Here is a 24,047-nt window from a genome sequence, read left to right on the forward strand (position 1 = left end):
TTTCACTATCCTGCGCTAGTTTTTCCTTTGGATGCCCTATTTTTTGGGGGATGGGAAAGATGCTTCATCTAAGGAGGTCTTTTGGTACTCTTCAACATTAATTCTTGGCTACTTTTTTTTGTTGTCTCGGTCAGTGAGAATCTCTGGTCGCCACAATCTCAAGTTCGGTCGTAGTGCGGTATCTATTGGAGTCTAATCAGTTCCCTATTGTCAATATTTACAATGGTAAGGTCGAATAGGGACTCCTACTAATGTAATATTCGAGTTATTACGTTCATTGCTAAAAGTAGGGGCACATTCTCACCACTGAAATTTCAACTACAAGGAGAGCCCAAGATAATACCAAAACATTGCGTTCAATGCATCACGCAAGGTTGAGATATGGGTAATAAAACAGATGACCTCCTGAGAGTACGGTGAAATGCCTATGGATAAGTGATGGTCTTTAAACTTGGGATCCCCGCCTGCTTGGCGCATTAGTGTTTCCCCCCCCCCCAAAGAAAGGAACCTTCTATTAATGCTTGAAAGATTTCATACAAGACAGCAGCCTCGAAGGTGCTGAGTACGAAAAAACTCGGAAAAGGCTGAAAGAAAGAAACCGGCTTGTTCTAGAGAAGCCCAGCTCACTGCCTAGGGGATCTTTGGAATTGGGGCTAACAGCCAAGTGGGGGGACTATACAGCGAGCGAATCTCTCGCGGAGTGAAGATTTAGAAAACACCTGCAGACCAAGCCTTGCAGAAACGAGGACGCCTCTCAATAGTTGCGCTGGAGCATGGAGTCCCATGCTCCCAGGTGGACTGTAGAGTGTAAATGATATCCTGCCAGATGGCAACCAAGGTAGCCGAGGGTGGAACCGGGTGCTCTCGCATCGACTAGCGTTGAGCCGATGCTCTTCGAGACTGAAAATGGTCAGTCTTCTGCTTCTTTCGTGGAGATTACTAGGAGTGTCTCGAAGCGTTCAACTTGATTCAGATTGCATGCTTGGAACACAACCTACCATCAGGAAGAGGGAGGACTGTGGCTTCTTCATGCTTTTTATGGGACGTATTTTGACGGAGGACGAGTTTCCCAAATGGTTCTATTCAACTTATCAAGGGAAGTGCATGCTGGAAGACTCCAGGTTCGTTGGTGGAAGCTTCTTTCAAGCAATAGTTTGCTTGGCTGAGCATGATTGGATTGTTGCTAGCTCAGTGGGTTATTGCAACAATTTGGTATATGCTTTTCTTTGGACAGCTCCTTTTACACCTGAAGAAGTGCTTCAGTACGAGTGCCTGGTCTGGATCCAGTTCTCGAATATTAGCGAACTGCTGGCTGGAGAGCTTGAGAAGATTTCTTCGCTACTACTGGGGAGGGTTCTTTACATTCTGCCTTACCATCTCAAGAGATCTTCACCTAGAGTGTGCATCCTTTGGGATAAGAGAAAGGATCCTCTAGATGGCCGTGAGCTTCTTCTACCTAATGTATGGAGTCTTTTCACTGAAGTCTGATTTGATAATGCATGTTACTGATGCAAGTGCAGTGGACATTTTGCCAGGAGTGCCCTTCCAAGAGAAGCGCGGACAATACATTGCCTGATTGTCGCCTCCTCAAAATGGTGGCAAGGAACGCGAGAAAGAGAGAAGGCCTGGCAAGAACATCGAAGGACCTTCTGACAAGAGCTCAGAGCTTCACAAAGGAGGTGACTTGGGGAATCGAAAAGAGATTGAGACAGATGACCCTTCACGGACAGATAGATTGGGCATATATGTGCTGGAGATTGTAACCGTCAAGAATGCTACCTGTCGGAAGCTATCAAAATTAGGGGCACATGGTTGCCGGAAGGTGATCGAAAGTTATCGGAGCTACGGGCACATGATCAGATAGAGATGCAAGTTCCTCAAAATCCCATGTGGCAGCTTTTCATTCGCTATCCGTTGCTTGCCTGAGGCTACTTGCCTTTGGAGTACGATATGCTGGGACAGGCAGCATGATACACCTTTTGGTAGCTTTTCAATAGGCTTTTTGTAGCCACGTCAGCTTGAAGCTACCGGATGGAGGTTGAAAGTAAATAATGTGCCCAGGGTGAGAGAAGACCAGAGTCTCAAGCTCTGGTAAAGATACTCGAGCTCGTTCTCAGAAATAGACAGATACGTAAGCTGTTCCGACTGACAGAATTAATCCAAAAAATAGGGGAACTACTGCAGCACGGAGATTGCAGAATGATGTGGCTGTCATGCAGAAGAGGTTGCCAACGAGGCAAATCCTAAGAAAGAGACACTTCAAAGTGTCAAAGGGAAGGCCAGAAAGGAGTTGTCCTTTGTCAATGTTTTTGCACCACTTTCTGAGGAGATGGACCATGAATTTGTGGATACGGATGACTAATATGAGCTCTATCACACCTTCTTCGATCATGATGTCATGGAATGTTAGAGGCATTTGCGCCTACTGGAATCAGACTGCAGTTAAGAAGATAGTTAAGAGGCACAAGCCCCATGTACTGGCTCTGTAGGAGCTAAAGACTAGCAGTGACAACGTAACAGCTCTCCAAATGTCCGGACGGCTATCAAGTGGTTATTAATTGCCCTTTTGTTGGGAAAGGTGGTACTACATGTTTAGTTCGGAATGATCTGGTTATTCAATCATTGGTGTTGAATGAGGAATGGGAGTTCATTCCGATTGAATCAGAGTTTCAAGGGGTTTCTTTCTATGTATTGTCAGTTTATGCGTCCAACTTCTCAAATCGGAGAACTTGTTTGTGGAAAAGTCTTTAGTAGATCCAATGGATAGATCGCATGAAGGGAGTGAGATGTCTAGACAGGAATGTCGAGCATGGACTAGGCCCTCTGGGAATTGCTCATTTGCAAATTGGACCAGCCTCGAGGCTCTGAAGACGTTGAGATGTTTTACCTGGCATAATCATCATGGAGATAATATATGGAGAGCAGCACGGCAGGATAGAATCTATTTCATTGAACAAGCTTGGTAGATTGAGCCTATTAATAGTTCATGGTAAAATCCTAGTTGACTCGGTGTTGTCGGATCATCTGTTGATAACGATCATGTTTGAGTTGGCTGACGCTCCTTCTACTACGAAAGGACCTATTCTAATTAAGTTCAACACCGTGTTTTTGATGCAGCCCAAGTTTAATGAAGCTGTTCAAAAAGCTTGGAGCTCTATAGAGATTAACTTCTCAAGCCCTCTGTGAATGCAAGCAGATGAAAAGAATGCTTCTCGGATTCGTTCCTGCCTCCTCACATCTCTGGTGAAGAACCAAGTGACCCAACAATTCCCCTGTTGCTTAAGGCCGGTGGAACTCTACCTCTTCCAACATTTGAGTAGAAGACAGCTTCCGGCCAGAATACAATCCCGGACGACATGAAAGTGCTGAAGTCATGACCGAAAAGATTGGTGCAGTAGGACAAGGGGGGTTCCTCCCAGGAGCAGCAGCCCCCCCTCTGAAAGAGAAAAAGGTGGATCAACCACCGCCGATCAAGGAAGAAGTGAGCCTGCCACCCCCAAAAGCCCCGATTAGCACCCCTCCCCAGGTGGTGTTGCAACAGAAGAACATCCCTTGAGTGTTTAGCCAGCAAGAGACTCAGCAACAGGAGCGCATGCAAGAGGAACGAGACACCCTTCCCCAATGAGCATGGTAAAACAGAAACCTAGAACGAGTTTGGATCAGTCTCAAGAACATTTGGAATGGCACAAAACTTACAAGAAAAGGGAAGCCAATCTGATGGAAAGGAAGAGTCTAGGTACTTGTGTCTCCGCTTTCAAGATTCATCACGACTCTGTTAAATGGCTGGCCACTCATGCGCTAATAGGTTCCATTTCTGGCACAAGACCCCCAGCTCTAGTCATTGAAACCTGGGCGAGATCCAGCTGGGTCAAGAAAGGGCTCATGGTCACCAATGTCAGATTCCTAGGAAGAGGGTTTTATGTTTTCCTCTCTGAAAAAGAAGAGATGGCCCAAGCTGCTCTCAGCCAGAGCGTCTAGACCCTGAGAAACCAGCCTCTATACTTGGAGGTTGTTGGAGCCTTGGTCCCTAGACTTCTCCCTAGACAGACAGAGATCTACCAAGATCCCTATTTGGGTTGAACTACTGATATACCTCTTGCTCTGTGCAACCAAGCTGACAGGCTACGTCAGGATCTAGGGGAGATAGTTGGATTTGAGAGAGAACAATTCATCAACCCTGGAGGAAACCCACAGGTTTACATCAAGATGGATCTGGCCCTGGAACTCCCTCAGACTCTGGTTTTACTCAATAGGAATGGTACAGTCACAAGAATCTACCCCATTCCTTCTTTCTGTGTGGTCAAGCTACACACATGGCAAATGATTGCCCTCTGGAGAGGACAAAAAAAAAGAACTCTCCTCCTCCCCAGCCCTAGCAAGAGAATAAGCCCATTTGGGTGGTGAAGGAAACCAAGAAAGCGAGAGCTGTCCAGGAAAAAACTCAGGAGGAGGTCAAGACAGACACAGGGGAACCCAGTAAAGGAGACAATGTTAAGGATCCTATCCTTTCAAAGGATTCCTTTGATGCCTTAGTAGACAGAAAAATAGAGGATTGGATAACGCAAAACCAAGAGGGGTTCAAAATTCAACCTAGATGGTCCTCAGATTTTGAGAATGAGATCAATCAAAATGATGACATGTTGACAGAGAATGGTGAGAACCACTCCTCTGAGGAAGAGCTCCCCTGTCCTGTCACTGTTGAAAAAGATTTCAAAGTCAAAGGTAAAGCAACTGGTCTTCTACAAAATAAGAGAAGACTATCACAGATAAAAAAAGTCTCACCTCAGGTCAAGAGGCCACCTCAAGGGCCAAAAAAGGGAAAGTAGGTCTTTCACCAACTTTTCCGTCCCTCCAGGAAGTGAAAGTAACTGGCCAAGAGCTTGAGAAGAGACTTCTCTCTGTGGACAAAAGAAGAACCTGGTACTAACCCTTCATGAAGAGGGCAGAGGGGGCACTGCCCTTGGAATACTCTCTCACTACAAAGGAGTAATCAGTGAATGCACCCATGATCGATCTAGATGGGTTGCCCTTAGGTGCATCATAAAAGGGATCTCCTTCAATGTAGTCTCTTTATATGCTCCAACAGGCACCTGGAGTAGTATCCAGATCAGGGACTTTCTTTCTTAGGGGGAGACAGTATCCTCCTAGGAGACTTTAACATGGTTGAATCTTCTGGAGACAGATCACTTGGCAAAGGATCTGTCTCATTAGAGGAGCAGAACTGCAAACTTGGGAGAGACTGAAGGACTCACTTCAACTAGTGGAAATAGGCACCGTTTCTGACTTCACCTAGTGCAATAGAAAAATTGGAGACTGCGGGAGAGAGGCCAAATTGGATAGATGCTACCTCTCCCAAGGAATACTTGACCTAGCAATCAGCACCAAGCCTCAAAACTTCTCTACCCTTTCTCTTTCAGACCACAAACCAATCCTTGTTTAGTGTGACTTTGGTAAATGAAGGAGGTCCCCTTCATGTTTCAAAGCTGACCCTAAGCTTTTTGAACTAAAGACAGTACAGACTCAAATAACAAACATCTGGTCTCATGCCTTCTCTTCTCAAAGTTCTGCCTCTGACTCATGTTTAGAGGTAGTCCTAATGACCCAGGAGACGCTCGAGAGCAAGAAAGAACAGAGTAGCTGTGAGAGCCCACAGGATGGAAAGGATTAAAATAACTATTGAGGCTCTCTAAAACAGTGTAAGACAAGGAGACCTAGCTACATAGACTGATTTACTCCTTGCCAAGGCAGAACTAAGAAGACAGGAACAGGTGAAGATGAAGGCCTCTAAGGTCTACTCCTTGCCAAGGCAGAACTAAGAAGACAGAAACGGGAGAAGAAGATGGACTCTAAAGTCTACTCAAAGACGGGTGAGTTGGCAAAATAGATAGACCTACCCCTAAAACGTTTAGGCTGATCAGGAGGAAAAGGACACTAGAAGAAATCCCCCTACTGAGAAAAGAGGATCATTCTCTCACAGCTTCTGAACAAGACAACCTTGAGCTAATCCAACAACACTTCCAAAATTTACTCTCCACCTCTAGAAAGGAATATGCACAAATGTTGCAAGCTAGGGAGAGATGTAGATAGGCCAGAAGCAAAGCTATCTAGAAGTTTGAAAACCTTTACCTAGACGAACCTTTCACCCTGAAGGAACTGAAAGCTGTTATTGGCGTTATGGCTGATGGGAAAACCCCTGGGGAGGATAGCCTACACATTGAGTTTTACAAAATCTTCTGGCAAGACATAGGCCGCTATCTTCTTAAGCTCTGAGAAGAAAGCCTCTTGCCCTCCCCACACATGTTAATTGAGGTGTTATCAAGTTAATTCCAAAAGGAGGTGACAGGAAAATACTAAAAACTGGAGACCTTTAACTGTGCTAAACTGCAGCTATGAGATCTTTGCCAAGGTCCTGACACTAATGATCCAGAAGAGAATGGACTCCTGGATTCTCCCTGAACAGAAGGGCTTCATCAAAGGCAGACACCTTTTGGAAGCCATTGTCAGCCTGTGCGAAGCATGTGCATATTCCAAGGATACAAAACAAGATATCTGCTTCCTAAAGGTGGACTTAGACAAGGCATATGACAGACTTGATTGGGACTTCATTATTCAGACCCTCCAAGACCTTGGACTAGGCCAGGGCTTTGTCACCTATTTTAAACTTTTATGCCTCAGCAAAAGTCTGCGTCAATGGTCAGATGACAAAACGCTTCCTTCTTAAAAGATTAATAAGGCAAGGTGTCCACTTGCTCCCCTACTTTTTGCTATAGTAGATGACTCACTAGGATGGCTGCTGAGAGACCAAGTGAAAAAAGGTGCCCCTCAAAGGTATTGAGCTCCCTTCTTGTAAATGCTTGATCACACAGCAATTTGCTGATGACACAACACTGACTCCCAGAAACACTCCCTAGGATGTCACAGCTATCCTAGAATGCCTCGAAATTTCTGCAATCCTTCAGGTTCTGTGATTAATCACACCAAAATAGGATACTCCATCCTTTCTGGAGAACAACATGCCACTCTAGCTCAGCTTGGCTGCCACAATATCCCCAAGGGCACTATCTTCATATTGTTGGGGATCCCAATGGGCTTTGAAGTCTCCATGAAGGAAGGTGGGACTGGTTCATGGTCAGGTTCAGGAAAAAACTAGAGAGATGGAGGGGTTATCAAGCCAACTTGACAAGAAGGAGAATGGTTCTTAATCATTGCATCTATCCTAATTCCATCTTCCACCTATCCTATTGGTGTCCCTCTGCAAACTGCCTTGGATAGCTTTCCCAAGTTATGCAGCTCTTCCTGTGGGGAGGAAACAACAATGTCAAAAAGATATCCAAAGTCAAATGGGAATTTTGTATCATGCCAAAAGAGGAACGGGGCTGGGAGTAGTGGACATCCAAGCCTCTAAACTAGCTGCAACTTGGATTATCAAAGCCTGTTCTGAACCCCAGTAAGGACTGGGCACGACTCCTCCTAAGGAAACTTCCCTCTGTCAGACCCATCAGGGCTCCTAAATGGAAGGGATACCCCAAACTCTCTACCTTGTGCAATCCACAAGCCTACACAACTAAAGGAAGCCCTCTCTGGAAATCCATGTAGAAAGCTTTTGAGGCCATCAAAGCTAGCATTATATTATCTGGCAAAGGTGCCTTCATAAACCTAGACTCAATTTGGGTGTCAACTATCATTAGGTGCCCCCTCTCTCTTGCTTGGACTTTAACAGGGCCAACTTCTTGTTCAAAAAGGGGCTTCGAAGCTAGGGCCAACTCTAGGTCACAGGTGAATTCAGATAGAAGACCTCGTACGAAATCATAATAGAATTTAGATTAACAAACCAAGACCAACATCTTGTCATCATCATGATACAGAATTGGGATTGGGACACTGTCTAGAATGGGAACACTATCTTGGTGTACTGGAAAGAGTTCACCTCAATCAACTCCCCCATCTCCTACCTATACCCACCCCAAAGCAGGACATGGAGGAAATCTCTAGGGTTTTAAACAAGAGATGGAACACCTCTAATAGCGAATACCAATGGAAAAAACATCTGGGATAAGAGGATACCTGGAAAAAACTATGTCCTTCTCTGGCTTATCCTTCACAAAGCAATGTGGACAAACAGCAATGTCTTAGCATAGGTAAAGGTGATGGTCAATGCAAAAGATTCCTAGGAAACAGAGAGGATATCTTCCACATTTTTGTTTCTGTCCAACTGCTAGAATTGTCTGGAAGGTAGTCCAGATAAAACTAGGGGAACTCGTCAATTGGAAATCTATACTTCTAGGTGATGCATAGAAAACTAAGCAGAGCACTTGGATACTTGTTAGAGCACAGTCACTGTGGCTGATCTGGGTCTCCAAGAACAACTTGCAGTTTAACAACCTTCTGATTAATGCATAGGAAGTCTTTTGCAAGTGGCTTGACAAATTCAGTTCCAAAGACAGCTTACCTTCATGAAAATTTTGTTTAACCAGCAGGACTAACTTACTTTTGTCATGAGCAGGCATAGGAACAGCTGGACCTTGACAGGTTGAACTACAATGAAGCCTACTTCCAACTCATCAAGGAGAGAGAAGAACATGAGAGGAAGGTTTTTTATTGTTGCAATATCTAGATTGCATGACAAGGCAGCAGACAGCGCACTCATTTCAATGTCAAGCTTGAAGAACAGTGAACCTCAATGATCTCCTTTGCTGTGCAAGTTTTCGGGTCACCACCATGAAGTTCTCCAATCTCCCCACCCTGAAGTTATCTGATGATACCACCCTGATGTCTACTGATGTAACAACCTTTTGGGTTTTTTGCTGATATCCCACTCCTGTAGAACTATGTGAAACTCATAAATCTTTCTATATAATCCAAAATATCTTTTCTCTCCCAATGAAAGAACACAATCTGGCCTCAGGTGGTTAGAGGAGGGCGATCGCCCTTCGACTTTCTTTTCTAAGGCTATTTGAGAGAAGACGATTACGTAAAATATTTCATTCATACAAGATAATGAAGGGAGGCTTGTGTATGGTGATGAAAATATTGCTAAGGTTTTTGCTGCTCACTTGTCTAGTATTGCAAGGACTCAACCACATATTCAAAGAGATAATGAGGAGTGGTTGGAGACCTTCTTGACTAATATGCAGAGAGCTGTCTATCCCTATGAAGCGGATCAACTATAGTGACCTTTCTCCCAATAAGAAATAAAGTTTACTATGTTTTCTATGGTGAAGGTAAAGCTTTGGGATGAGACAGCTTTCCTATTGAGATTTTTCAGCACTTCTGGGACCTTTGTGGGAATTATTTGACAAGATTGATCGACTCGTGTTGGCGCAAAGGCCAACTGCCTAGAAGACTCAATACGGGAATCATCAAATTGATCCCTAAGGGCCAAAATAGATTACTTGTTGCAAGCCTCATATTATACACGAGTGACAGTACAGTTTATCAAAGGAAGAAATATCCAAGATGCTATTCTTAATGTTGTTTTGGCAGTTGACTATGCAATTCTCAGGAATGAAAGGTTTATAATGCTAAATTTAGACTTGGAGAAGGCATATGACAGAATAAGTTGGGGATTTATTCTTGTCACAATGCAGAGGTTGGGATTTGGTGAAACTGATTGACTAGAATGCTACTCTCTACCTTTAATGGGTAACTTTTTCACTGGGAAAGTATTCCCAAGTAAGGGTTCATTTGCTGTGCGTACTCCTTCAAATTCATTAGGGGACCATTCAAGAGGAGGTGGCTCAGATTTTGGGGGAGCTGGCTTGGTAAGATACAACTCGACAATCCTAGTTTGAACTCGTTCGAACTCATTGAAGTGGTCGGCCTTGGCTTTGTGGCGATATCCTCCTTCAGCTTTCTTACAAGATCTTTTATTATTATTTAACTTTGGAGTTTTAACTTTGGGAAGTACGACTGCCATTAGGGCATGCAGAATGGCTAAATCATTGTCAAAGATATGTTCTTCAAATTGAGCATTTTCAGCCTCTGTTTCAAGGGGAAAATCGGAGTCCTTATTATCATTAATAGCTTGTTCAAGTTCACCATTTCAATCAAGGTCAATCATAAAGAATGGTACCTCTAGATTGATTGGTTCTTCATGTGTGAGTGGAGGATTTATCTGCATGACCTTAGCATCAATTTGCGAGAAGATGGGATCTAGTGAATGGCAGTTGTCAATGGTCACCAATGCTTGGATTAAATTGTTGACATTGCTTTGTGTATCTCTCGCTAAGGCATGTTGTTGCAGGGGTGATAATTTACTTGAGATCGTCGTTGAGGAGGTTTCATCCAACGCTCTAGGCACAATGGGTTTTATTGCTCCTGTCCCCACATTGACTCTTACTGCGGTGTCACACGATTTTGGATTATCAGTCTTAGTTTCCCAATCAAGAAGGACTGATGCTTCACATAACCAAAGACATCCAAGCAAGATTTGATAAGATTTCTTGGGGAGATCCAAGATTGTGAATTGAAGAGAAGAGCAAACTCCTGCGACTTTTGTTTACACTCCATTTACTATTTTCAAGGGCTTTGCACATGAATCATCTGTAAGGCGTAGGTTGAAATTAGCCTTTTGCATTGGTGGGAGATCCCATTCATTATAGAGCTCCTTGGATAAAACATTCACACCTGCTCCACCATCCACTATGGCTAGGATTTCATCATATGCTTTATGGATCAAAGACACAATGATATTGCGTTTAACATCTCTCACCCATCCGCACAGGGATATCTTCTATGTCTTCCATAGGTGGAGGGGGATTTGCTAGTTCAATCCATCCTTTGAAACTCTCCCAAAGATTTGGACAATTACGTAAGAGGATTCTAATGGGAATTGACATAGGGCAACTTAGAATGCTAGAGAGTGCGACACCTTGGTGGTACATTATGTTGTTGAAACAGAGGCTCAAGTACAGTGTCAATACTCGGTGAAGCCAAGTCAAGGATTTGATCTTTTGCTTGCTTCTCAGTCTCAAATTGAGCTTGTTTCTTTTGACCCATTGTTGAAGTACATGAAATTGAGCCTTCTCCACTTCTGCATAAGGGTATGGAGCTTCTTTTATTCGAGGCGCGGGAGCTGATGTGGATGAGCTTAGTTGCTCATTGGGATAGACACTTGTGCTTTCTTTTAAAGAGGTCTTCGGGATTGAATTGGAATATTAGGACCCTTGGTGGCCTCTTTTTGCTGGCGTGTAATTACATTCACAGGTTGTGAAAGTATGCTTGTCGGCCCTAGACTTTAATGGTCCACCCCAATAATGCCGATTCAATTTGGGACATCAGGCTTAGCCTTATTTTGTCGTGGGACCTTACTTTTCATGGGACAATTCATACAGACATAGCCAATGCTACAATCTCTGCAGAGTGGTTGGAAAGTAGTGGGGCTATCACGATGAGGACACTTTGCGATCCAATGATTCTCTCCACAACTGTAGCACTTGATTGGCGCTCGATATGTGTTGGGCCGAACTTGATTCACTTCGATAGGTATTAAACCTTCTACTCCTTCTACATAGTACACTGGGTACTTAGCTTCGTACTCAAATTGCGAATCCACTTCCTCGGGTTGAAGTTGTCGTATTGGAACTACCGGAGCAACTGGATTTGGCAATCTTGGATATGGTCGTGGTGGATTTGGATTCCTGAGTAATTGGGGGATTTGGAAATGGATGGGAATAGGATTCAGTCTTGGACTTGGGGGTGCTTGTGCAAGTGTTGGTTGCATGTACACTAGGATGGGTGCCAGTTGGTATTATTGAGGTCGGGGTGGGTTGTTGCGCATGTTGAAGATGCAACTATTTTCGTCATGTCCATCAATTACGCAGATGTGGCACCACAACCTTGGCGGTGGATTGGTTTGTGCAGTGATCCTGGCTCTTAGGATGGATCATTCATTTACTGTATGATTGGCCATGCAATGTGGACACCATACATTTTCTCAGCTTGGATAAGTCTAAGCTGGCGATTGAGACATGTGAAGCTTTTGTTCCATGGCGTGCATCATTTTTTCTCTTAGCTTCATGGTCATGGCCTCTAGGCAATCTTCATCAGACATTTCTGCAGTGGACTTGGATTTTTCCTTTTTAGAGCGCTTATCTCGTGCACTGGCTCTTCCATCATCACTGCTACGGTGTCAGAGTTGGTCATGCCATCCTCGATGTTAATGGTTGCCGCATGCGCAACACTAAATGTTTTGTAACTAATCTTTTTCATGTCTTTGCGGATTTTCTTTCTTAGGCCTGCAATGAACCAAGCCGTGAGGTACTATCATCAGAGTGTGGGTCACATTTAGCAATTAAGCGTTTCATCTTGCCCAGATACGTGCATACATCTTCTCGTTGACCTTGTCTGAGCTTGCTTTTAGTTGGAGAGCGGGATCATCTTGTAGTCTCTCCATTTGAAAGCGCCTCTTGAATTCAGTTTGCAGCATATCCCATATGGCTCTTTCTTCCACTAGGAGGTCTAGGTACCATTTTAAGTCTTCATCAGTTGAGGCCATAGGGAATCACGTAACCTTGGTTTCATTGGATTGATCTCCTCCAACTCGGCATGCGGTATCGAAATGCTCGAGGAATGTTGTTGGATTACCTCGACCATTGTATTTGAAAAGTTCGAGTTTGCCCAAGGGATGTCTGCCTTGATTGTTATTGTTGTGGCCAAAATTGTTGCGAGGGTTAAATAAATTTTGCCATCTGCTTCGAGTTCAAGGTCACCATCATCGTGAAGGCGATCTGCCATGTCATGTCATGGCAGAGTCAAAGGGATTGGCTGAATTTTAAGGGGGGAATTCAGGGCAGAGGGGTATTGGAGGCATTGGCTAGAGCATAGTTGCATGCAAATTTGTCGAGAGGTGGAACGATGCCTGTTTCGCAAGTGCGAGTGTTGAGGTAGGTATATAAGAGAGGTTAGATGCGTTAATGTAGTAGGGACCATCATGTTAATAATGTGCTTAAGATTGTTCCACGTGAGTGCAGAAATGTGTTGGTGTTCAGACGAATCGTCAATCGGAGGTCATGGTGGAAATTTATGAGTGAATTAGTGCGAAAAGGGGCCCACACAAGGGCATGAATTAGCGAGTGCTAGGGATGCCGAAATGGTGTGCAATGGGCTTTAAAAAAGCTCCATATTGTGGTGTTTCCATATGTGAAACATCGGTTCAATCGGGGTCCAATTTGGATCCCAAATGGATGAGTTATGGTCTATGAAAGTTGTGGTGAATTAGGGGCAAAATTAGACCCTTTTTAGGAGGGGGGGATCTTGGGCCTTAAGAGTGGTGTGAATGGCCTTTAGTTTGATGAGCCAACTAACTGATACTAGTTTACTTACTCTAAGTGGTTTAGTTAACTAATTGGGTCTAACTAGTTACAATTAGTTGAGCTACTTGTAGTTAAGGCTTATCCAATCTAATCCCAATTAGTATAACCTTATCTAACTAAGCTAACCTAACATAGGGAGTTAATCTAACTACAGTTATTTTGGTTTTTTTTTCTTTTTAATAAAGGCAAAAAAATTTGGGAAAATTACGAAGATTTTTTTAATAAAAACATCCACGAAAAAATTCAATCGGAAAAAAAAAGCCGACAAAAAAAATTTCGGTGAAAAAATTCCGTTAAAAATTTTTCTTCAAAAATTTTCTGTCGAAAAAATTTCGGCAGGGCGTCGATAGAGTGCCACCGCCACCGTGGGTGGTGGTGGAGAGGGGGGGTGGGAGGGATGGAGGGGGAAGGGGAGAGGGGGGTGGAAGGGGAAGGGAGGAAGGAGGGGGAGGGAAGGGGGGTTGGAGAGGGGGGGGGGGATGGGGTAGTGGTGGTGGTGGAGGGGGGCGTGGAGGGGGATGGGAGGTGGTGGTGTAGGGAGGGAGGGGGGGAGGGGGGTTTGAGGGTGGGGGGGGTTTTGTGGAGGGAGGGGGGTGGAAGGGGGGGTTTGTGGAAGGTGCGGGTGGGTGGGTGGAGGAGGAGGGGGGGGGGGGTTTAGAAGAGGGGGGGTGGAAGGGGGGGTGGTGGGTGGAGGAGAGAGGGAGCGGGGAGGTGGTGGAAGGGGGCGAGGGGGGGGTGGAAGGGGGGGGTGGTGGAGGAGGGGGAAGGTGGAGGGGGGGGTGGAGGGGGGAAGGGGGGAAGGGGGGGGGGTCAAGGGGGGGGTGGAGAGAGGGAGGGGGTGGAGGGGGGGAGAAGGTGGAAGGGGGTTGGAGAGGGAAGGAGGGGTGGAGAGAGGGGGGGGAATGGAGGGGGCCCACGGGAAGGAGGGGGGGTGGAGAGGGAGGGGGGGGGGAGGGGAAGGGTGGTGGGGTCGGGTGGAGATGGAAGGAGGGGGGGGATGGAAACTTGGCAGACGGGAAAACTTTGACGGAAATTCAAAGGGAGGAGGAGATGATCACCTACAATGCTCTCCCAAGTCTTTCTCGATGTAACAAGATTATTGAGGGCAAATAGACGGTGGGTGGGTGGATGGCTAGGTTATCACTGCGAGAAGGGCTCGAAATAACTCACCGATGAGGATGGGAGTAGGGTGGTGGTCAATGGAGAGGGAGGAGGGTCTTGCATAGGGCTCGGAATGGGGAAGAGAATGGAGGCTAGATGTGGAAGAAGAAGAATGAGGGAGTGGAGTGGGTTTTTATAGGAATGCGTTTAGGATTAGGGTTAAACCCTAAACTCTTCCCGAGCCCTAACTTTTCATGTGGTTAGCTAGGATTGCTCTTCTATAAAATGGTGCAATGTTTGAAATTATGAGCTCTATGGATTGGTGTCCATTACATATCGTGATTTGTTCTTCAAGTGGCTTATTTTAAAGAAATAAAGAAAATTTTTTAAGGTAGTAACCTAAGGTTGATGCTTGGGTTGATATGTTTGGCTAGAGTTGGGAAAAATTTTTAGTCTCCTTGCCCTTGTATGCTAGTCTCCTTGGCAATGGTGCCAAATGTTGGCTCTTTCCCATGGCTTCCATAAGAAGAGCAGGGTATTCTCAGTATGCAACGTTTCGAGGTTTTTTGTTACCTACAGATATATCGGTGTCATCGTTTGTAGTATAAGTGTAGCTTAGGACCTCAGGTCATATTCCAGTGAGAGACGTAGGCTTAAGTGTGGTAAGCAAACATAGTGCAAGCATGTGTGAAAGGAACGTGCATCATCATGATTGGGATAATAAAGGCTTTCGCCTTCATTGGGGGTTGAAGGGTTTAGGAAGAGTTTTAAGGGTTAGAGGGAGGTTTAGGGTTCAGAAGGAGTTTCCAAGGTTTAGAAGAGGGTCTAGGGTTTAGAAGAGGTTCTAGGGTTCAGAAGGGGTTTAAGGGCTAGGAGGATCCAAGATTCAGGGTAGAGTACATGGCGGAGAACTCATCTCCCTCGTAGATTATGGAGGTCAAGGGTTGAGAGACTAAGGGTTTAGGGGAGCATAGGAGTGGGAGAGGAAGAAGGTGTAAGGGCATAGGGGAGGAGGAGAGAGAGGAGAGGGGGGAGGATAGGGAGGAGGAGGAGGAGGGAGGAGAAGGGAGGAGAAGGGGGGAGGAGAAGGGAGGAGAAGGGAGGAGGAGAGGGGTTACAAGGAGGGAGGGGTTGCAAGGTTGGGGGAGAGGGAAGGAGGAGTTGCAAGGTTAGAGCATGCTTTTCGATGTGGAGTGTAAGGAAGGAGGGAGGGGTTGCAAGGTTGGGGGAGAGGGAAGGAGGAGTTGCAAGGTTAGAGCATGCTTTTCGACGTGGAGTGTAAGGAAGCATGGACACTTGGAGACAATTGCTTGGAATACCAAAGTAGAACTCAATACAATGCCCCAAAGAGTGTGGGCTTCATTCCATTATGGGGTATTTATACAAGTTGGAGAGCTTCTCTCTCTGCATGTAGGAATTGTAAGAAATTCTCTCTCTACGTGTAGAACTTGCATCTAGAAGTTGCATGTAGGAGTTGCAAGTTACATGTAGGAGTTGCATATTGGATGTAGGAGTTACATATAGAACTCGCATGTAGAACATGCATGTAGGAATCGCATGTTCCTGAGCTGCATGTAGAAACTACATGTAGGAATGGAATGTAGAACTTGCATGTAGAACATGCAAGTTGGATTCCTAAGAAGGATCATTCCAAGCCTTATGCAAGTACATAAGTAGAGCTTTACTGCTACTCTACATACACATTCTATGCTACCTGAGTCCATGTTGGCACAGAGACAACATCGAGCACTTGCCATGAGACAGTTGGCTTTGAAATATTGGAAATATAGTTTGATCAGTTGGTTAGTTGTATCACCAAGGAGCAAATGGCATGATGCGACATTAGGTCTTACTACTTGAGTGAGCAATAGTACTCACTAATTCGCATACTAGGACTACTATAGGTCACTTTAGTGGTGAGCTGATAGCTCAAAAAAATCCACAAGTAGGCTTGTGGTAGAGTATTTTTCTTTGAGAGCACGTGCTTGGGGTGTTGAATGTGACATTTGCTAGAGGACAAGTCATTCCACAACATCACATGCCTCTTCAACCAAGCCAACCATGGGGAGCGTTCCAAAGATGGTTCTTGGATCACATGAGTCCTTTCAAGAACATGGCATAGTTTATATATAGTTTACTACTATAGGTCACTTTAGTGGTGAGCTGATAGCTTAAAAAAAGCCACAAGTAGTCTTGTGGTAGAGTATTCTTCTTTGAGAGCACGTACTTGGGATGTTGAATGTGACATTGGGTCTTGCTACCTGAGTGAGCAATAGTACTCACTAAGGCACGTACTAGGACTACTATAGGTCACTTTAGTCGTGAGATGATAGCTCAAAAAATTCCACAAGTAGGCTTGTGCTAGAGTATTCTTCTTTGAGAGCATGTGCTTGGGGTGTTGAAAGTGACATTTGCCAGAGGACAAGTCATTCCACAACATCATATGCCCTCTTCAACCAAGCCAACCATGGGGAGCATTCCAAAGATGGTTCTTAGATCACATGAGTCCTTCAAGAACATGGCATAGTTTACATAGAACAAGTATATCATTGTGGCCATGGATTATGCTACCAAGTGGGTTGAGGAAAAGGACCTATACGATAACTCGATTTGGAGTACAACCAAGTTTCTATTTGAAAACATCATTTGCAAGTATGGCTATCTAATGGAGTTTGCCATGACCAAGTATGGCTATCCAATGGAGTTTGTCATGACCAAGATACACACTTAATGAATTGGCTATTTCTATAGGAATTCCCTCTTAAGAGATTAGTCAAGCAAGGATGTCCACTTACACTTTTATTATTTGCCATTGTTATCGAACCACTACTATGCCAAATTGATTACATATATAATCAAGGAGTGTTGAGAGGATTGCCATCGCTGGATGGATCTATATTGTGCTCACAATTTTGTGTAGATGATAACACTAGTATACTTCAAGTTGAAGAAGATGGTGTAGAAAATCTGCTGAAGATACATGAGAACTTTGCTTTGGTCTCAGATTCAAGTTTCAACATGACTTAGAATCATTGAAGTATAGGAATGCTATGGTTTTTAACGACAAGCCCAGAGTGTGGCTTCAGCAGGAGGACATTTATGTAGATGTAATTAGCCTTGTAATTTTTTTAGGAAGGAGGCATTAGTCCTATTCCTTCGTCGCTAAGATCATTTCAGATAGTTAACCTCTGTTGAGATAGTCTCTCATATTGCACTCTCTTTCTTTTTGCTATTACTAATATAAAATTTGACCTTTCCCTCCCCAAAAGAAAAACATTGCGGTCAATGTGTGCATTGTGTGTTATCCATGAACCGATTGGTTGGGCATCTCATTTGATTTTCAGCCCATCAACTTTGTTGCACATAAAGTTTTAGGGGGAATTCCTACACAGAGATAATCTTAACGGTGGCAAAGGTAGCAAAAGGTAAGGAATACACTAAATCCACCACAAGTGGAAAAAGGATCAAACGCTTGCATCGTAGCTCGAGCTTTTAATGCTTAGAGGCTTCATTGTCAGAGCCATTTTACAGCATGTCAAGGAAGTAGACTTGTACGTTTTGTACATCTTCAAAAGTATTTATTTTGCTTTCTTTTTCAATTTCCACTGAATTAAAATTTTAAAAATTTGGAAAAAGATAGCATAGAGCATCCTTTAGATGCACACACTAAAACCACAATTCGAGAACAAGTCGTGATAGAGATTGCAGTAGATGAACAGGGGGAGGAGTGGGAAGTGCCTACATGCTAGCAACATGAAGAGTTGTAAAACCAAGTTAAAGACCTAAAAAAATAAATCCACTCTTTCTTTAACTCTTTAGACTCAAAAGAAACTCAAGTGATTAGGCTAGTTGAGATGATGGAGAAGGGTAGACAGCAAATGGCACAGTCACTTGTGACATTAGATTCTAGCACCACTTCCACATCCAAGGAAGTGCGAATGGTCTTGAAAGGGGAAACACTACCTTCTCATGAAACTATGCATAAAGAAACGTCAACTAGAGACCTATTCTTAAAGACATGAGGACCCCATAGTTTAATGGCAAGGAGAAGGATGAAATAAAGATACAATCTATACCTTCTTATAAAAATGGCAGGACTTGTAGAGGCTTAAAAATACTCCAGTCGAGTATCAGGTTCTTGAGGCGAGTCTATCATTGGGTCCTAAAGCCTTAAATGGTAGCGGATGAGTCTCAAGGAAAACAAGATGGTTCCTGAAGACAGGGCTCAATTTGAGGCCATATTTTTGAAAGAGTTCCTTCCTGACAATGAGTTGGAGAGAAATTGCATTGATTGGGATAAGGTGAGGCAAGGAGGAAAACCCCTGCTCACCTACATCGCGGAGTATTGCAAAATCATCCTTACCTCCAAGGGATTTATGACTTTCACAAAACAAGAGGGTTTATATGGGGGTTAGAGAAACACTTCAAAAGAGAAGTGAAAATAAGTGCACCCAAGATTCTAGAAGAGGCAATTAAATTTGCTTTAATCTATGAGGACCGTACATACTTGGATAGCACAACAAATCCCATCGAGATGGAGCCCTAAGTCTAAGGAAACTGGCACTTCAAGACCATTTAAGAAAGGCAAGAGAAAATTGCCATTTGCAAAGGATAAAATGCCACCTTTAAGAAAAGATAGTGAGGGGAACTAGATTGAGCCAAGAGGAATTTGAGAAAGCAAAGAAAGAAAATTTATGTTTCAATTGTTTGTCACCTAGCCACTCCCAATGGAACTGTCCAAAACTCAAAAAGAAATAGGAGATGATAAAGATAAGGCTCTTGCGAAGGGAAAAAGAGAAACAATTCCATACGGTGCAAACAGTCTCACTATTAGGCAATGAAAAGTATAAATTAGTAGAGGTGTTGCATGAGGACAGCACACATATGTGTTGCTTGCCAACATCCAAGTGGAAGTCAATTTTTGGCCTGCATGAGCTAGTGAAAATGCATGGATTTGTAAATAGAGAATGGGCTAAAGTTATGATAGATGACTCGGCTAGCCATAACTTTGTAAATTATGCTCTTGTCAAGAATCTCAAACTTCCCCAATAACCCAATGCTCATAACTATGTCGTCTCCAGGATGCAAGGAGAGGACAAAAAGATATGTGACACAATGCTGACCAATATAAAAATCAAGATCCAATGTTATAAAGATACGCTTGATTTCAAAATATGAACATGGATAGAGCAGACATAGTTCTAGGGAGAGAGTGCTTATGGGCATTAGGGCATTCAGTGAAATCGATTATCAACAAAACTCATTGGAATTTTAGAAGGAAGGTAAAATTATTGTTATTCAAGGTGAACATAATTCCCATTGATTTGTTCTTTTGAGCTCCAAAAAATTGTAAATAAACAGTCTTGTGATGTATGTATGGTGTGGTGTCGATCTCTTGTACATAAAGACTCTGCTTTGGAAATGAAGAAATAGGCTTTCTTTCCATTTGTGTGTCATGAAGGTGATTATAAAAGTGATTTTGAGGAATTGCTTGAAAAGTATAAAGATGTCTTTCCTATTGATTTGCCTAGTGGTTTGCCTACTGAGAGAGGTGATATTTGATCATACAGTAGGTCCCCCACGATGAAATTTAGTGTATTAATTACTCTCTTGGGGTGCAAGGCACGATTAACCTTTTGCAAGGAAAGACTGATGGAAATATTACAGTTTGTCATGAAGCTTCTAGTTGCCTCCGTTTGGAAGCATCTCGCTTCTTCCTTCACCATGACTTCTCCTCTATAAATCTCTATCATCCCTTTCCTCTTTCTTTCCCTTCATCTCTCACACTTCCTCTCAACTTCTCTCATAGGCCCACCTCCTGCAGACCTTAATACATCTCTCTCTCTCTCTCTCTCTCTCTCTCCCTCCCTCCCTCTCTCTCTCTCTCTCTCTTTCTCTCTCTCAGCCTTTCCCTTCCTCTCTCATGCTTCCTCTTTCTCTCCATTCATCTCTCGCACCATTCAATAAATGTATCGTTGGGTTAAATATTATAGGTCCCTCTCTGTGTTCCTCTCTAGCTGCTGTCGTTCAAGATGCTGCAGCCGCTTAAAGGGTCATTGGAATTTTGTCTACAAAATTACGATCGAATTTCAATTGATTCGAGTTCGAGACGAGAAATGGTTTGATGGCTACGAATTTATGAAATCAAAGGAGCCATTATAACATCTGTCAGCATTCTTTAATGATAAATAATTTAATACTCAAAAGAAATAGAAATAATTAAAGATGCAAAACTTGTGTGCAAACGACCATACCAATTAAGTGAGACAAAGCACTTAGAGGTAGAGAGGTAGTTAACGACTATTTAGACCAAGGTTTTATTAAAACAAGGAATTCGCTAAGTGTTTCACCAATTTTATTGGTGAAGAAAAAAGATGGTTCTATGTGACTTTGTGTTGACTATAGAGCACTAGACAATCTCCATGTTAAGAATAAGTTCCTAATACCTCAAATGGAGGACCTCTTGGACTACTTACAAGGAGCTAAATGCTTCTGGTAAAGATCTGGGTATCACCAAGTTAGAATTAAAGCTGAAAATGTTCCTAAAACAGATTTTAGAACCAAATATGGGCACTATGAGTTTCTGGTAATGCCCTTTGGCCTTACCAATGCATCAACTACTTTTATGAAACTCATGAATAGTGTCATATGATCCTATCTAGGTAAGTTTGTAGTAGTATTTCTTGATGATATTCTCATCTATAGTCATACTAAAGAAGAGCATTTGAAGCATTTGAAAAAAGTGTTTCAATTGCTTAGAGAAAAATCCCTTTATGCAAAAGAGTCTAAGTGTAAATTCGTTGCACAAGAGGTCAAATATCTTGGCCACATACTCTCTAAAGACGGAATCAAGATGGATCTAGAAAAGGTGAAGGCTATCCTTGAAGGGCTTGAACCAAAGAATTTAGAACAGTTGCATATCTTCTTAGGGATGCCTGGATTTTATCATTGATTCATACAATATTATGCCATGTAAGTTCTCCCCATGATCGACCAAAATTTGAATGGGGGGACAAACTAAAGAGAAGCATGGAAAAACTTGAGATAGCAATAGCTACAACTCCAATTTTGTATATTGTTGATCCCAATAAACCCTTGTGGTTGGGAAATGAAAAAACTTTTGAATAGGGGGACAAACAAAAGAGAAGCATGGAAAAACTTAAGGTACCAATAGCAACAACTCAAATTTTGTACATTGTGGATTCCAATAAACCCTTTGTGGTTGAGATTGATGCTAGCAACTTTGCTATAGGTGCGGTTCCAACTCAAGAGGGTCGACTAGTAGCTTTTGAAATCAAGAAGTTAGACCATGCCCAACTGAACTATTTAGTCTGTTATTCTTGACCTATATCAATAGAGATAAATTCATTTATCATGTACTTTGGTACATGTCCAACCATAATATTTGTTAGATTCCTCAATATCCATACCATCTAATACCAATACGACATTGAAAAAATCACAAAGACAAAGCTTGATGTTTTGAATCTTTCCCTTAGAATGCTAACAACAATAAATTACATATACTAATCTAGGTCTAGGAAAAAAATTATGTTTGATCAAGAGAGCTTTAAATGGCTTTCTAATCAAACAGATTTAAAGGATCGAAAGGCTTTGACCATGAGTTGAGATATCGTTAAGGAAAAATATAATGTGGGAGCACATTCCCTTAGTCGGATGCCCATGATAAATCAATGATCTACTTGAAACAATAAGAGGGAAATGTCAAGTTGATCCTGCATATTCCAAGATATGGGAAACCATTGAGAAAGGGGATCATAATGAAGAGGTTTCCAATGAGGAAGCATCGACGGATGCTAAAAAAGGATTCAACTGGACTTGGAAGAACTTTATGATAGATTATGGCTACCTATTGTATAAGGGTAAAGTGTGTTTCAAAGGACCAACAGGAGTGTCATGATGGTCCAAGTGCACGACACCTAGGAGTTAACAAGATCTATGGCCTTGTTAAAAGATAGTTTTATTAGTCAAGAATGTTTAGGGATGTCCTTGACTATGTAGTCAAATGTAAAAAATGCCAAATCAATAAAGTTGAGAGACTAAAGATGGGAGGATTACTCCATCCATTAGACATTCCCTCAAGGAAATGGGAGAGTATTTCCATGGATTTTATTGTAGGATTTCCTAGAACACAGAGGGGGCACGACTTTATCAGGCTAATTGTGGATATGTTAACCAAAATGGATAGGTTTATTCCAACTAAAGTTGATGTAAAAACTCCTGGATCGGTTAGATGTTTGTTGAGAATCTATACCAATTCGTATGGTCTCCAATAGATATTGTATCTAATCGAGATAGGAAATTTAATAGTCGATTTTGGAGAGTTGTATTTAAGAAGGTGGTACTAAACTGAGCATGAGTACTACTGAGCATCCACAAACAAATGGACAAACTGAGGATATGTCACTAAACAACAAACTCACCGCACCTAGCTAGGTATGTGATGCATCCCCTAAAGAAGCTCATGATATTCTCACAACGAGAGTATACAAAATTTCAACAAGAAAATGTCTGAAACTTCTTGAGGCAAATAGATCCTCAAGAGTTTAGAGTTTGAAGATTCTTGGTGTTGCCAACTTTTGCAAACAGACTTTAAGAACAAGCTTTTTGGATGCTAGAATTCGGCACCTCTAATGTTATTCTTTGGTCTCACAAATAGATTAGAGTTCAGATTCTCTCTTTTAGCTTTCTTGATGAGCATTTGTACTTGGTTATTTTCATTTCATAGGTTTTCTCCTTATTTTGAGGTTTCTTTGTTTTTCAAAAGTGCTCAAAACCATTCTAAGTTCTAACCCTTCCCAAATGATAGAGTGGAATTCAAACTTAACACCAGCATGTATTCATTTATCAATAGAGATAAATTCATTTATCATGTACTTTGGTACATGTCCAAGCATAATATTTGTTAGATTCCTCAATATCCATACCATCTAATACCAATACGACATTGAAAAAATCACAAAGACAAAGCTTAATGTTTTGAATCTTTCCCTTAGAATGCTAACAACAATAAATTACATATACTAATCTAGGTCTAGGAAAAAAATTATGTTTGATCAAGAGAGCTTTAAATGGCTTTCTAATCAAACAGATTTAAAGGATCGAAAGGCTTTGACCATGAGTTGAGATATCGTTAAGGAAAAATATAATGTGGGAGCACATTCCCTTAGTCGGATGCCCATGATAAATCAATGATCTACTTGAGTCAATAAGAGGGAAATGTCAAGTTGATCCTAAATATTCCAAGATATGGGAAACCATTGAGAAAGGGGATCATAATGAAGAGGTTTCCAATGAGGAAGCATCGACGGATGCTAAAAAAGGATTCAACTGGACTTGGAAGAACTTTATGATAGATTATGGCTACCTATTGTATAAGGGTAAAGTGTGTTTCAAAGGACCAACAGGAGTGTCATGATGGTCCAAGTGCATGACACCTAGGAGTTAACAAGATCTATGGCCTTGTTAAAAGATAGTTTTATTAGTCAAGAATGTTTAGGGACGTCCTTGACTATGTAGTCAAATGTAAAAAATGCCAAATCAATAAAGTTGAGAGACTAAAGATGGGAGGATTACTCCATCCATTAGACATTCCCTCAAGGAAATGGGAGA

At 42.6% G+C, this 24,047-nt stretch overlaps 1 long non-coding RNA gene across 1 annotated transcript; it reads left to right on the forward strand.

The window, feature by feature from the left end:
• Positions 1 to 756: 756 nt before the first annotated feature.
• LOC147904488 (uncharacterized) lies at positions 757 to 2,661 on the forward strand. The gene is made up of 2 exons (XR_015543538.1): positions 757 to 1,121; positions 1,235 to 2,661. It is a non-coding gene; the product is annotated as an uncharacterized LOC147904488 (long non-coding RNA).
• The last annotated feature ends 21,386 nt before the right edge of the window (positions 2,662 to 24,047 follow it).

Source organism: Dipteris shenzhenensis, chromosome 2, assembly GCF_047967505.1.
Source record: "Dipteris shenzhenensis isolate YYH24624 ecotype China chromosome 2, Dip_SZ_1.0, whole genome shotgun sequence".
Classification (NCBI taxonomy): domain Eukaryota; kingdom Viridiplantae; phylum Streptophyta; class Polypodiopsida; order Gleicheniales; family Dipteridaceae; genus Dipteris; species Dipteris shenzhenensis.